The sequence below is a fragment of the Lepidochelys kempii genome, chromosome 3, assembly GCF_965140285.1.
Source record: "Lepidochelys kempii isolate rLepKem1 chromosome 3, rLepKem1.hap1, whole genome shotgun sequence".
Classification (NCBI taxonomy): domain Eukaryota; kingdom Metazoa; phylum Chordata; order Testudines; family Cheloniidae; genus Lepidochelys; species Lepidochelys kempii.
In genome coordinates this window covers 150562227-150576398 of record NC_136382.1, presented here as the reverse complement: position 1 = coordinate 150576398, position 14172 = coordinate 150562227, and positions in this window count along the sequence as shown.

The following is a 14172-nucleotide window of genomic DNA, read 5'->3' as shown; positions in this document are numbered from 1 at the left end:
AAGCCGGAATGTGTTCTAGAGACCCTGATAGGGCAGAGAAGCATACACACTTTTGGGTGCTTAACTGAACCTACAAATATTATGAGCTCTACCCGTGACAATAATCAACTCCAGAATAAAGCTTCATCTGCCAGCGCCTTTATAGAATTATTTATGGATTAGCAGACTTTTCTCCTTCCCACTCCTCAGAAGAATGGTTAGGAACAGCGCCAGCATCACTGGAGACAAGCTAACACTGCAAACTCATTTTTTCATGAATAATTGTTTGAATTTTTAAAGTGAATTTTCTTCACCTGTGTTCACTCTGCCTCTGTCCTCCCCTTTCTCCAACTGTTGTCGCGGATGGGTTTGCTGGCAGGACCATTTGCAGAAGCAGTGAATTTCAAGTGATTATTGGAGAAAGAGCACGAAAAGCAAATTTCAGATTCACAGTGGTGAATATTCTAAGAGTTTACTCATCTAGTCAGAGACCAGAAACACACCAGGTGACCTATAATCCCCATCAAAACAGCTTCAATTTTTCACAGGGAATATTTGCAACAAACTAGCCACTAACTGAGAATTGTTTCCAAGACTTAGTCAAATAACAAGTCCAATAGCAAATACACTGAGAAAAGCACAATTTGTCCATACATAGCCAGAAGAAATTAAATTAATCAAATAACCAATTTATGAATTATTCTCCCAGTTCCAAAAATCACACAGGATTCCAACTGCAGGGTAAATTCTTTCTCATCCAAAACTCCTCTGGCTCCTTATTGAGACTTCTCCTCCTTTAAATGCTGTTGTATTGTTGGCCTAAATTATTCATGTGTTGAAATAAATTTATTAGTTGTGGATTTGTCCCATATTCCTTTCCCTTAGCTGAAAATATTATTTAACTTCAAGGTGGCAGTTATGCAATTTAGTCTTTGTCTTCCATTATTGATGAATTTCAACATAAAATATTTAGGCACTTCCCCTGTTCTGCCTTATGTAGCACTGGCCATAATTATGTCAGATGGAATTTTCTCCTTTTTTGAAGAAGTATTTAGTAGAAACCATCCTCTGTGGCCCTGACATTGGATATTTAAATGGAATAGTAATTTGTGCCTCCTTATTTTTAGCCCTTTTGGTTCTATGCTGTTTTTTAAAAAAAGGACTCTTCCAGTTCCTTGCAATCTGTTGGTCCTGATCATACAACCCTTACTTGTGTGATTAATCTTTACCCTTCCAAGCAGATCCACTGAAATCACCATGGCTATTCATGAGAGACTAAAGGTGGCAGATTCAGTCCTTACTTTTTGACCATCTTTTCTCCACAATAATAAGACTTTGCCCTGCATTAGCACCTGTAGACTATAAGAGAAATTGGTGAGAAAAATAAGATATCATGAAGGAACACGTATAAACAGTATGCAGCTGTTGCTTATTATTGTCTGTAATAAAGGTATAAATGCTTGCTCTAATTGTTTATCTTTAGAGAGACCTGCCTAGGTGGGGGAAACCCTGTGCCCTAGTGCACACTCTCCCTCTGTGCAATTGCTTGAGATAATAAAGTGTATCTGACTTGCTGCACCCAACCTGAGAGTGAGAACTGTGTTTTTCTCTGACACACCGTTCACTTAGGTGATATCAAAGCATTTTGCAAACTTTAATTAAACGTCGCTCAATTCCTGGGAGAGAAGGACTATTATGCCAATTTTACATATGGGGAAACTGAGGCTCAAGTTCATACAGAGACTCAGAGCTGGGAATAGAACCTTAAAGCACCGACTGCTTCCCCCCCTCCCCCGCCACTCTCTGCACTAGACCACACTCCCTCCCCGAACTGTGATTAGAACACAGGAGTCACAATGTTACACATACAGTTACACTAATGACTCCTATGGTCTAGCCTCAAGAGCTCTCTCTCTCTCTCTCTCTCTCTCTCTCTCTCTCTCTCTCTCTCTCTCTCTCATGCTTTATGGTGCCAGTATTTTCACTCCTGTTTGCAGACACAGATGGAACTCAACAGATCATTAATATCATCCTCTACTTAATTAACATGCAATTAACCTAATGAACATTTTAACCTCATTATGTAATTATTCATCTTTATATGTTGGGTAAGTCTAGTGCCCAGCTATGGCCCTTTGTAAAGACAAGCCAAATGAGGGTTAGTTGTGCAGTTATTTCCACGGGACCTGTTTGTGTAGTTGCTCCTCTTGGTTCTTGTTTGGCATGTCTGTGCTGATGGGGCTGGGCTGCACAGTGCTGGGGAGCAATGAATGGCATCTGATGTGGGAAGAACTACTCAGCACACAAACGTAACCTTTTATGAGGTTTAAAACCATTCGATGAACATTCCCATTCAAATGCTGCTAGTTTCCACCTGCCTCTGCGCTTTCTGCTTTCCTCAGGGGTTGGTAGAGGAAATAACCTAAGATGGGCTCTTACAGAGAGAGGGCGTGAGGGGAAATTCTGTGTCAGGGGCTGCTTCCAGTTAGAGCATCCCAACTCACCCCTGCAGGTAGCTAAGAGCAATCAGCTGTGAACATCTCTTCTGCCTGCCTCACTGCTGAGTTTGCTCTGCCTGCCTCTTGAATTTGGCTCCTCTGTGCACAGAGCCAGGACCCCAAAGGTCCTATCTCAATCCGCCTGCCTGCCTGCAGTTAGGCTGTTCTTTGTCCATCCAGGCTATCTTAGGTATGAGGCATCCTGTGTGTTGTGTCCAGGTACATGTACTGAGGGAGTGGATAATGGCTCTGCATGGGGTTCAGTGGCTGAGCGCAGGAGCCTTATCTCAGGGCAGCCTCTTAGCAAAGAGTTTCAGAGGGCAGTTGCTCCATCCTTGGCTCCTGCCCCATCTTGGTCTTGCTACTTTATTTGGTTGTATAACGGACACCAACTGACATGGACTTCGGGAGAACTGCAGATTCAGACAATGTGGAAGCCTTGCAGAGTTGAGTGGAGCCCCATAGGCTGCACTGGGTATTGCATGGCATCTCAGGGCAGCTGATCGCTATGGAGCTGTTTCGGGAGTTTCACATGGAGAGGGTGTAAATTTTAGACCTCACTAGCATGTCACACACTAACTGGCCCGTGTGGATCCCACGGGCTTGCACTAAAAGTTCCCTACTGAGTGTTACTGTAGTCCTGTTTTGGACAGTCCTATATTAATGCACACTCAGGATTTTTAAGTGTGTGTCACACAGGCCAGTTAGTGTGCAACACGCCTTTGTGGGTGAAAATTTACACATCTCTGATCTTGACCAAAGCACCATGTAGACAAGCAAGCCCAGAGTCTGCACTGGGCACGTGACGATGCCCTGGTGGGAGAATCTCCCTCTTCTGGCCAAAAGTAATGTAGGAAGCAGGACATGAGGGAGAATGTTTGTCCTCATCACAGTGATCTCATCAGCAAAAGTCACGCTCTAGGTGTCCTAGTACTGCCTGGTAGGAGGCTGGATTTGATTCTTAGTCTTCATCTCTTGCTGCCTGAGCCAACAGGCTCATGAAAGCAGAGTGCTTGTCTGATGAGGTGGAGGGAGCATCTTGCAGGTTCAATAGCAACCCCATTAGCTGACTACAAAGCAGCATTAACGGTGTCTAAAAAGGAGATCTGTTCAACCTTCCTGGGCTGGAAGGATGGTGGCAGGAATAGGGGGCCTAGGAATAGAAAGAGGGATGTGGAAGAAATTTTCACTCCCTTAGGAGGAAAATCAAAAGACTTGTTTTCTGTTGACAATTCGGCAGCCCCGTCATCTCCTCTTCCTTGTCATTACAGGCCAGGGGAAGGCAGTCATGCTTTCTACCCTATACCTGGGGAAACTTGCTGGTAAGAGCCATTCTGTCTTTATGGGAATCCACACAGAGAAAGCAATGGGTATCAAAGATATTAAAAAACAAAACCCCCAAACCCACTCCAATAAAATACCACTGTAAAGTCGGGGAGGGGGAAAACCACACTAAGCATTATTTCCTCCAGGCTGTGTCTGTTGCTGTTTTGAGTCAGCAAGTTTAACCAGAGAAACAGAGCAGAAAGTTGAGATTATTGGGAACAGATGCAGCCGGCTTCTCAGATCCTTCCCTGATACTTCAACGGAAAACAACAAACTTTATTTCCCTAGCACACACCCTTGCCTCTTCAACCCAGAACTGGCTTTGCAGAGAGGGGGAGAGATGAGATGAGAGAGGCGCACGAGCAAACAACAGGCACAGGGATGAAGAGGGGTATTTTCACCCAAGGGAAATTACCCCTCTTCAGTCTCACCCAACCACAAAGCAAAGGGGCTGCTCCTGCAATGTGCTGAGTGCCCTTGTTGAATTCACATGGCTTTAATGGTGCTCAGCTACCCCCCAGGTCAGGCCCAAAGTTCTCAATCAACTAGTTCCCACTCCTAGGGCTTAGCTACACTTTCACTTAGAGTGCATTAAGTCAGCCCCAGGTGCCCTATCTCCTGAGGTGTCCACACTGGCAAGGCACATAGAGCACCTGGACTCTGCAGCGGGAGCACTCCTGGTAATCCACCTCCAGGAGAAGCATAAAGCTTGCTCTGCCCCGGCTGAAACACCCGGGTGTCAGTGTGGATGACGTGTTGCATTACTGCGCTGTGATTGGCCTTGATTGAAGTCAAGTGGCCACTCTTCTCATTGTTCTGAACTCAGCTGCAGGAATGCGGATATCCCCTTTCAAAGCTCCGTTTCTGACAGCCGGCTGCTTATCTGCTCTGGGACAAAGCAAACCATTGCTGTGGAATGCTGCTTGCGGAGAGTGGGTGAGAGAGAGAGAGAGGTGGCAGTGGGGGCTGATGTCAGAGTTTCCCCCTTCCCTCTGCCGCAGTCTGAACTTACAAGACAGCTTGCTGACACACTCTCTGCCCCCCAAAACACAGTCTCTCCCTCCACATACACACAACACACGGTCACACTCTGAATACCACCACCCCCAATTTGAAAAGCACATTGCAGCCACTTGCACGCTGGGATAGCTACCACAATGCACTGCTCTCTGTGGTGTTGCAAGAGCTGTAATGTGGCCACGCCACTGTGCTTGCAGCTGACAGTGTGAACACACGGCAGCGCTTTTCTTGCTGCAATCTCCATGGGCTGGTTTAACTCTCAGCACTCTACATCTGCAAGTGTAGCTATGCCCCTAGTTAGCACCACTTTTTAAAACTCCTGTGGTGGGATCACACAACTGTTGTCCTTATGCAACAGCAATGGTGTTCAGTGAAAGAGCATCTCCTTGACTATCCTATAGATACTGAGCAGGAATGATTTGTGGGTGCACATGGGTCAGGCCATGTAGCCTATATAAAGAGCAATAAGTCTGTGGTACTAATTTTCACCTGAACTCTTAGGAGAGCAGCTGTTATAGGTTCTGGCTTAACATACCAGAGGAAAATATAGCTAGGGTTGTGTTGCATCCTGAAATCTAGAGGACTGCCCCACATCCCGCAGTACTGTGACTGCTAAAGTCCAGAAAGAGACCAGGACTGAAACCTGCCCTCTCAAAACTGCCTCTGGTTGAATGGAATGCGCACTGAGCTAGGACGCCATGAGTTGAAGTCTCAGCTCTTCCTATTACTACTGTTAATATTTCTGGGCACTTCATGAGGTCTCATATTGATCAAGGCCTCCTGCCCCTACCCTAGTAGGCAAGAAAGTATCCTCCATGTGACAGGTGAGGTAATGGTGAAGCTGCATGCACAAGGCATGTTGCAGACCTAGGAATACGACCCAGGTATCATCCACTTAGCCACCGTGTCTTCAAGAAAGTATCTAACAACTCTGTGTATTTGAGTATCATAAGCCAAATCCTCAGCTGGAGTAAAATGGTGTCTAATGATTAACTTCAGTGGAGTTATACTGATTTACACCAGCTATGGATCTGGTCCCCTGACTGTAATTGCACTAACCAGTGCAGCACATTCCCTTCCCAGAGCCAGGAATCCTGATTCCCAACATTCTGCTGGTCTTGAGCAAATACCTGTGTGACCTATTGGCAAAGTGTGTGTCATGTACCTCTTCAGTGGCTTCTCCACAGAGAATCAAAACTTGTCACTGCTACCAGTTACTCCTTGAGCACAAGTGGTAGAGTTCTCTACTGGCTGCTTGAAGGGCCTAGAGTCAAAACGCGCTGATGGCCCCTGTGGTGGGGAGAAACAAAATACATGCCCTCCTCATCAGTAGTGCTAATTTGGAGAGTGGAGACCTCCGAGCATTGCTCATAGATATTAGAGCCATACACCTGTAAGTCACCAGTTTGAATCCAGCCCACTACAGTAGGACCTCAAAGTTGTTCCTATTAAATGGATTTTTAGTGGCCCATATAGGAGATGAATTTGGTGGGCCTCAGTTCTGGCTTCCACATCACAAAGTCACCATCATGCTTTGCACTAACTGGCAGATGCAGTGGAGGCCAAAGACTGCTCTCCTCACATCTGTCCATGGATGCCCTGCCAGCATGCCTCTATGTGTGTGGGAAGCTGGCCCTGCTGCTGGCCTTCATTCACCATGGCTGTCAATCTGACATATTTCACTAGCATTAACTCTACAAGAAAAAAATTAAAATGAAAGTGTATCGTCATCTGCACTTTATTCACTAATATGCAAATTATGATAATCAAGTCATTTGCATACAATATTTGCATGCCAGCAATTAAGCATCCCTATTTTTTCCTCTGAAGGTAATAACCATTGGTGCTGTCAGAAATTAGGGCTTGCAAATGAGCCTGGGACCAGCTAGCTTCGCCTCCCAACTAAGCAACAGAGGACTTGTAGCTGAATCACAACCGGCTTGTAGCAGGATCACCTGATTGACCAGACCACTTGACTGGTTGTAGGAACCAACAGATATGCTCTTAAGCCCACCAGAAGCATTAGGCTCAGTTTACACCCACAGCTGTGATCGCTCCTGCTCCTGCCTTTTTCCCAGGCTTGGACCAGTCCAAATCCTGGCTGCTGTTCTGCTCCAGCCTTACTCCCCTGCTCAGTTCCTGACTCCTGATTCCTGACTCTAGCTTTGACCACGAGGCCTGACCACTACTGCTCAACCATGCCCAGGCCTTGGTCCGTGACAGTTTGAGCAGCCCAAATAAAAGGGGGTAGCTTCCAGGATGGATCCTATGCAGCCTAACATCCCTTTGTTGGGGTTTGGAGACCCCTGCAGAATTTACAAACCCAGATTAGTGCCCTTCAGGTGCAGAACTCTGATTTCCAGACCCAAGCTGTGCCCCAGGTCTATGGAGAACCGAAGCTCCCTTTACTGGGCAAGTTTGACAGGGATCACAGAAAGATCCATGGCTTCTTGAACTAGTGTCTGCGTCTGTTCCTATTATACTTATAAACTAGGGTGGTCCAGGATGGGGCTCATGATCAGCTTGCTGACCATCAAGCTGCTGGCCTGGGCCTTTCCAATACTGGAGAAATCTAGCTCCTTCCTGGGCCAGTTCAAGAATTTTGTCTGTGCCGTGGAGGTAATTTTCAACCACCCAAATCAAGCGCACGTGGTGGAAGCTGCGCTCCAGGCACTGAGACAGGGATGCCGACTGGTTACCAACTACACCACAGACTTTTGGTGCCTGATAACTGATACTGAGTGGAACAAAGCTGTGCAGTGGTACCATTTTTGGCTCGGTCTGAACAACGAGATCAAAGATGAGCTGTTAGAGGTGGAAGCTCTGACTGATTGGGATGCCCTTATCGACCTATGCCAAAGACAGACAATTGCCTGTGGGAATGCCAACAGAAAAAGAGGGCAGTTCCCCAGCTTCTACCTGGATTCTCAGCAGTAGTCAGAAAACCTGCCATATCCAGCCTGAGCCCATGAGCTGGATATGACATGACCCCATCTCTCTCTGATGCAGAGAAACATCAGTTATGGGCATTGGGTCTAGACCTTTACTGTGGAGATGCAGAATATTTTGCTTTGACTTGTCTGGCAAAGTGCTGATCTGTTTTTTGGGTGAGAGAATGCCAGGTTCCAGCCCCCGTATATGGGTCTAGGCAGGGCTGGCATTACCCCCTGCCTCCATTCCTCCTCACTCCTGTCCATCACCCCTGTACTTGTCCTCAAGTATCTTGACAACATTTAATGAGCACCCAGCACACCTTTGGCTCCTGCTCTGTCCATGACACCTCCAATGACAGAGTCAGCCTGGGAGCATTGATGGAGTCTGGTGCGTCCAGTAACTTTCTGGACGTAGAATTTGCCCTAAAACATAAGATCCTGACACAGCATAAGTCTATTCTTGATCTAATAGAAGCTGTTGGCAGTGCTCTCCTATCTTCAGGCCTGGTCACACAAGAAACTGCACCCTTGGAGGTCACCACCTTTGGGGTCATCATGAGTCCCGACAGTTTGGTTGGTACATTCCCTGCACTTTCTGGTCATTCTTGGCATCATGTGGGCTGTCATGCCTGACCCCCACATCCTTTCGGATTCAAGCACAGTGCATTTTAATTCCCTGTACTGCCAGCAGTCCTGTTTTTTCTGAGCCCAGTTGCAGTTTAGTGCTTCTCCCTAGTGTGACTCCAAGTGAGCCTAGCCCAGCCCCCCTGAGGACAAGAACAAAGAACAAAATTGTCAGACACATAGATGAACATAATTTGTTGGGAAGAGTCAGCATGGTTTTTGTAAAGGGAAATCATGCGTCACCAATCTACTAGAATTCTTTGAAGGGGCCAAAAAGCATGTGGACCAGGGGGATTCAGTGGATATAGTGTATTTAGATTTTCAGAAAACCTTTGACAAGGTCCCTCACCAAAGGCTCTTAAGCAAAGTAAGCTGTCCTGGGATAAGAGGGAAGGTCCTCTCATGGATTGGTAACTGGTTAAAAGACAGGAAACAAAGGGTAGGAATAAAGGGTCAGTTTTCAGAATGGAGAGAGGTAAATAGTGGTGCCCCCAGGAGTCTGTACTGGGCCCAGTCCTACTCAACATATTTCTAACTGATCTGGAAAAAGGGGTAAACAGTGAGGTGGCAAAATTTGAAGATGATACAAAACTACTCAAGATACTTAAGTCCCAGGCAGACTGTGAAGAGTGACAAAAGGATCTTTCAGAAGTGGTAATGAAATCGCAGATGAAATTCAATGCTGATAAATGCAAAGTAAAGCACATTGGAAAACATAATCCCAACCATACATATAAAATGATGGGGTCTAAATTAGCTGTTAACACTCAAGAAAGAGATCTTGGAGTCATTGTGGATAGTTCTCTGAAAACATCCACTCAATGTGCAGCAGTCAAAAAAGCGAACAGAATGTTGGGAATCATTAAAAAAGGGATAGATAATAAGGCAGAAAATATCATATTACCTCTATTTAAGTCCATGGTATGCCCACATCTTGAATACTGCGTGCAGATGTGGTCATCCCATCTCAAAAAAGATATATTGGAATTGGAAAAGGTTCAGAAAAGGGCAACAAAAATGATTAGGGGTATGGAATGGCTGCCATATGAGAAGAGATTAATAAGACTGGAACTTTTGAGCTTAGAAAAAAGACGACTATGGGGGGATATGATAGAGGTCTATAAAATCATGACCGGTGTGGAAAAAGTAAATAAGGAAGTGTTATTTTCTCCTGCTCATAACACAAGAACTAGGGGTCACCCAGTGAAATTAATAGGCAGCAGGTATAAAACAAACAAAAGGAAGTATTTTTTCACAATGCACAATCAACTTGTGGAACAATTTGCCAGAGGATGTTATGAAAGCCAAGACTATAACACGGTTCAAAAAAGAACTAGCTAACTTCATGGAGGATAGGTCCATCAATGGCTATTAGCCAGGATAGGCAGGAATGGTGTCCCTAGCCTCTGTTTACCAGAAGCTGGGAATGAGTGACAGGGGATGGATCAGTTGATGATTACCTGTTCTGTTTATTCCCTCTGGGGCACCTGGCATTGGCCACTGCCGGAAGACAGGATACTGGGCTTGTTGGACCTTTGGTCTGACCCAGTATGGCCATTCTTATATTCTTATGACTTCAGAACATGGGGACCCAGTTTGAAGGGATCCCTACTGGCCCCAACAACCACTGTAGCAGCCTTTTTGGGTACCAGCCAAATACCAGGACTTTGACAGGAAGAAGGCTTAACTTCTTGCCCCCTCACCATGCTATGATTGCCCTATAGACCTCCAACATGAAGCCCAGGTTTCCTTTGGGTGTATCTACTCTCTCACTGAACTGTAATGGCAGACACTCAGACTATTTCCCAGAGAATTTGGTAAAGGGTTTCATCCACCCTTCCATGTCCCCAACTGGGCTAAGAAAGATGGCTCTCTGCACCCCTGCCTAGATTAGCAGGTGCTGAATAAAATAACCATCCAGAATCAGTACCCACTGTTGCTTATGAATGAACTCTTTGTGAGGCTTCGCTCCCCCAGGGTCTTTATCAAACTAGGCCTATAAGTTGGTTAGGATTCAGAAAGGGGTCATGGGAAAGACTGCTTTCTGCACCCGCTATGGCTATTTTGAATATCTGGTGATGCCCTTCGGGCTGTGCAATGCCCCAGTGACCTTACAATGTTTTATAACCAATATCTCTAGGGACATGCTAAAGCAGTTTGTGGTGGTATACTTTGACAATATCCTCATCTTTTCCGAAGTCCAGACTCTTTGTGATCAGTGTTTGCACAGAATCCTGGAAAGGCTTTGCCTGAATTGACTCTGCGTGGAATTAGAAAAGTGTGAATTTGATCAGAATATGATTGAGTTCCTAGGTTATATTTCTCCCTGGGGAATAACTATGGATTCCCAAAAAGAAAAGGAGTACTTGTGGCACCTTAGAGACTAACCAATTTATTTGAGCATAAGCTTTCGTGAGCTACAGCTCACTTCATCGGATGCGTACTGTGGAAAGTGTAGAAGATCTTATTATATACACACAAAAAGCATGAAATAATACCTCCTCCCACCCCACTCTCCTGCTGGTAATAGCTTATCTAAAGCGATCACTCTCCTTACAATGTGTATGATAATCAAGTTGGGTCAGAAATGGATAGCTAAGCTTTAGATAAGCTATTACCAGCAGGAGAGTGGGGTGGGAGGAGGTATTTTTTCATGCTTTTTGTGTGTATATAATAAGATCTTCTACACTTTCCACAGTATGCATCCGATGAAGTGAGCTGTAGCTCACGAAAGCTTATGCTCAAATAAGTTGGTTAGTCTCTAAGGTGCCACAAGTACTCCTTTTCTTTTTGCGAATACAGACTAACACAGCTGTTACTCTGAAACCTATGGATTCCCAGAAGGTTGCCACCATTTCGAACTGGACACTTCTCCCACACTATCTCCCCATCTCCAATGTGCATGTTAGCATGTGGTCTTCTGTGTAGTCAGGCATAGCATTTGCACTCGGCCACCATGCCTTCCTTCTTTGCCAGTCCTTCTTCCTCACCCCTTTGCGTGCTGCCCACAATGTAGAATCTCAGATCTTAGATGGGCTTGACAGCAGAGGAAATGTCTGTGATTTTACTTCTGAGAACTTTCTTCTCCATATGCCTTTATGTAAAGAGACTGGGGGAAAGAGGTGATTGGATTGTCGGTTGCTCTTTGGTATCTGCAGAACCTGTTTACCCATCTTCATCTGGAACTTTAAAACAGCTCTTTCAGGAATAAGAGACTGCTCACCAGCTGCAGGTCAGCAGCAAGTCCTTCTCCACAAAGCCAAATTCCTGATCGCGGCTGCCATCACAACAATTTTAAGGCAGACTTTTCCTTTTGTGACCATATTTAACAGTTGACCCTGGTCTGTTTTTTACAGACTCTCAGTGGCTTCCCTTGTAAGAGGGGTAGGCAACCTGCCACCTCATTGCAAATCCCAGTTTAAAATGACCAGTTGGTTCCAGCTAGCAACTAGGGTTTGGAACATGAGCAACTAGTGTATTGGTCTTCCAGTTCCTGAGATGCCAATAAAAACCAATAGAGACCAGCTGAAGGATCCTTGTTAAGTCTCCTGGAGTTTCCAATAGGTCTGCTAGCTAAAGATAGCTCATGGAGTTTTACAATATGGCTGGTTGCCTCCCTAATATTTAATATGGAGGTGTGGCCCACAGAGTGTCTCTGTGAAATGTAGGCGTCTCTTGGCTCAAGATAGAGCATGGTGTGCATTGCCTGCTGGGACCTGTTGTCCCTACAAGCCACCCTTCACCTGGTTCTAGTTTATGCATGTTTGATGCAGCCCTCAGACCTCTGGCAGGTGGCTAGTGCAACCCTCAGCTGGACAGTTGGGCACCCCCTTCCTTATGGTAAAGAGTTTGAAGTTGCACTGACTTCTTCTGGCTTCCATCTGCAACTCAGCTGCTGTGGAAAATGTGGGGAGAGTGGGAGGAGTGCTTGTGAGCTGCAGCTGGAACTAGAGGTCTATGGAGTTGTGCTGCTTGCCTCAAACCCACAGGCAGCATGACAGACACACAAAGGGAGCAACTGGGGTTCTCCAGAGACTCCCAGGCAATGCACATGAAACTGACTCATCTCCAGCTGCCAAGAGGCTCTTCTGTCAGATGGAAAGAGCTGAGCTGTGACAGTTACAGCAGAGGATACAGTAGCAGCTGCAGCACCTTGTCCTCTTCATGAGCTTTTATCTACTCCTCTCTGCCACAATTCACAGCTATTTTGCCTCCTAGCCAATTAAAACCATGCCCTGGATTGTATTATTTGTCTTTGTTTTATTTCTGGCAGTTCTGGTCCAATCTCAACTGCGGTTTACAAAGAGAATCAAAAACTACCCCCTCCCTGCCAATTCCCAGGCTTAATCTCCACATCAGCTATTTTCCACAAATAGCCATCCATATGTATGGATGTGGGCTGCGTGTGAGAGAGTGGGTTGGGGGCAGGGGATGAAATGCAGAGTCTCGGAAGAGATTAGTGTGCAAACACAGCCGTCGGGTTTTCCTGGAGAAGGCAAGATGCTGGAAGTTCAGTATTTCCCCTTCACTGGTGATTGATGGTCTCTAAGTCTTGTGGGGGGATTAGAATTCTGCATTTTGATTCACTCTTGGCAAGTCTAAAGCTAACGAACAGTGTCCCAGAGATGTGAAATTGGGCCTCAGCGTACTCTCAGAAGACACATCTGTCTCTTGACTTTGCAAATATGCTTTTTTAACATACATTATTATCTATAATGTTTAATAATCTCTTATACATGTATGGGCTGTAGCACTTCTCATCCCCAAGCACTTGATAAATGACCATAAAATGAGTAAATGCCGCACATAGTGTTTCCCCAGGCTTTGGCAGATTAGTGCAGATTAAATTCTGCCCTAATATGCCTGAGGCCATGAATGTTCCATTAAATTTTACTGACTTCCAACAACTCTGCTGACAATATTTTTGTGCTCCTTGTGCAATACAAAATATTTTTAAATCAACACTAACTTGTGTGTGTGAACACTCAACATAATAATACAAGGCGCTCGGTGCTGTATAAGGAGTGGACAAGGTCCCTGCCCTGAGGAATTTACAATCTTACATATATTTTTTTTTAATTTATGAGGAAGCTCAATTTATGGGACACCTTTGACTCTGAAACCAAGGGAGAGTGTGTGTGTCTATATATATATATATATATATATATATATATATATATAGTGTGTGTGTGTGTGTGTGTATGCAATATTTGAAGAAAAGTTTCCAAAGATTTGTGAGTTACAGTTAATTAAAAGTGTAACCTCTGACATTTCCCCTTTTGCGTAGACCCTTCAAGCTCACAAATATCTTGTTTATTAATCTTCACATTTTCCATACAGTTAAATCTTGTTGGAAGCTCATGAACTAGCTATAAATGAAGAAAATAGATTGTAAATAAGCAACGTTATTAATGATTTTGTTGGTGCCCTATATTGCTCCCATTGATTTCAGCGGAAATCGCCTGATCCTATTCCCACTGTTGTCAATAGAAGTTTACCATTGATTTCAGAGGTAGCATGAGTGGGCATTATGTTTGTGGGAACATATTGCCCTCTATTCAGCTGGTTAACTATAGGATTTAAAATAAAAGCAAAGGGAGTGCTACCCCTCCTCTCTGTGGCTTGGGTAAGCAACGTTCCTCCACGGCACCCTTCCCCCTTGACAGGTGCAGTGAGCACTCACCTTTTGCTCCAAACCACTGTTGGCTGGTGGGTTGTTGGTGAGAAAGGACATAAAGGTCTGTTCTGTATGAGATAGTGAAATTACACACCTCCTTTAGCTTTGAGACAGG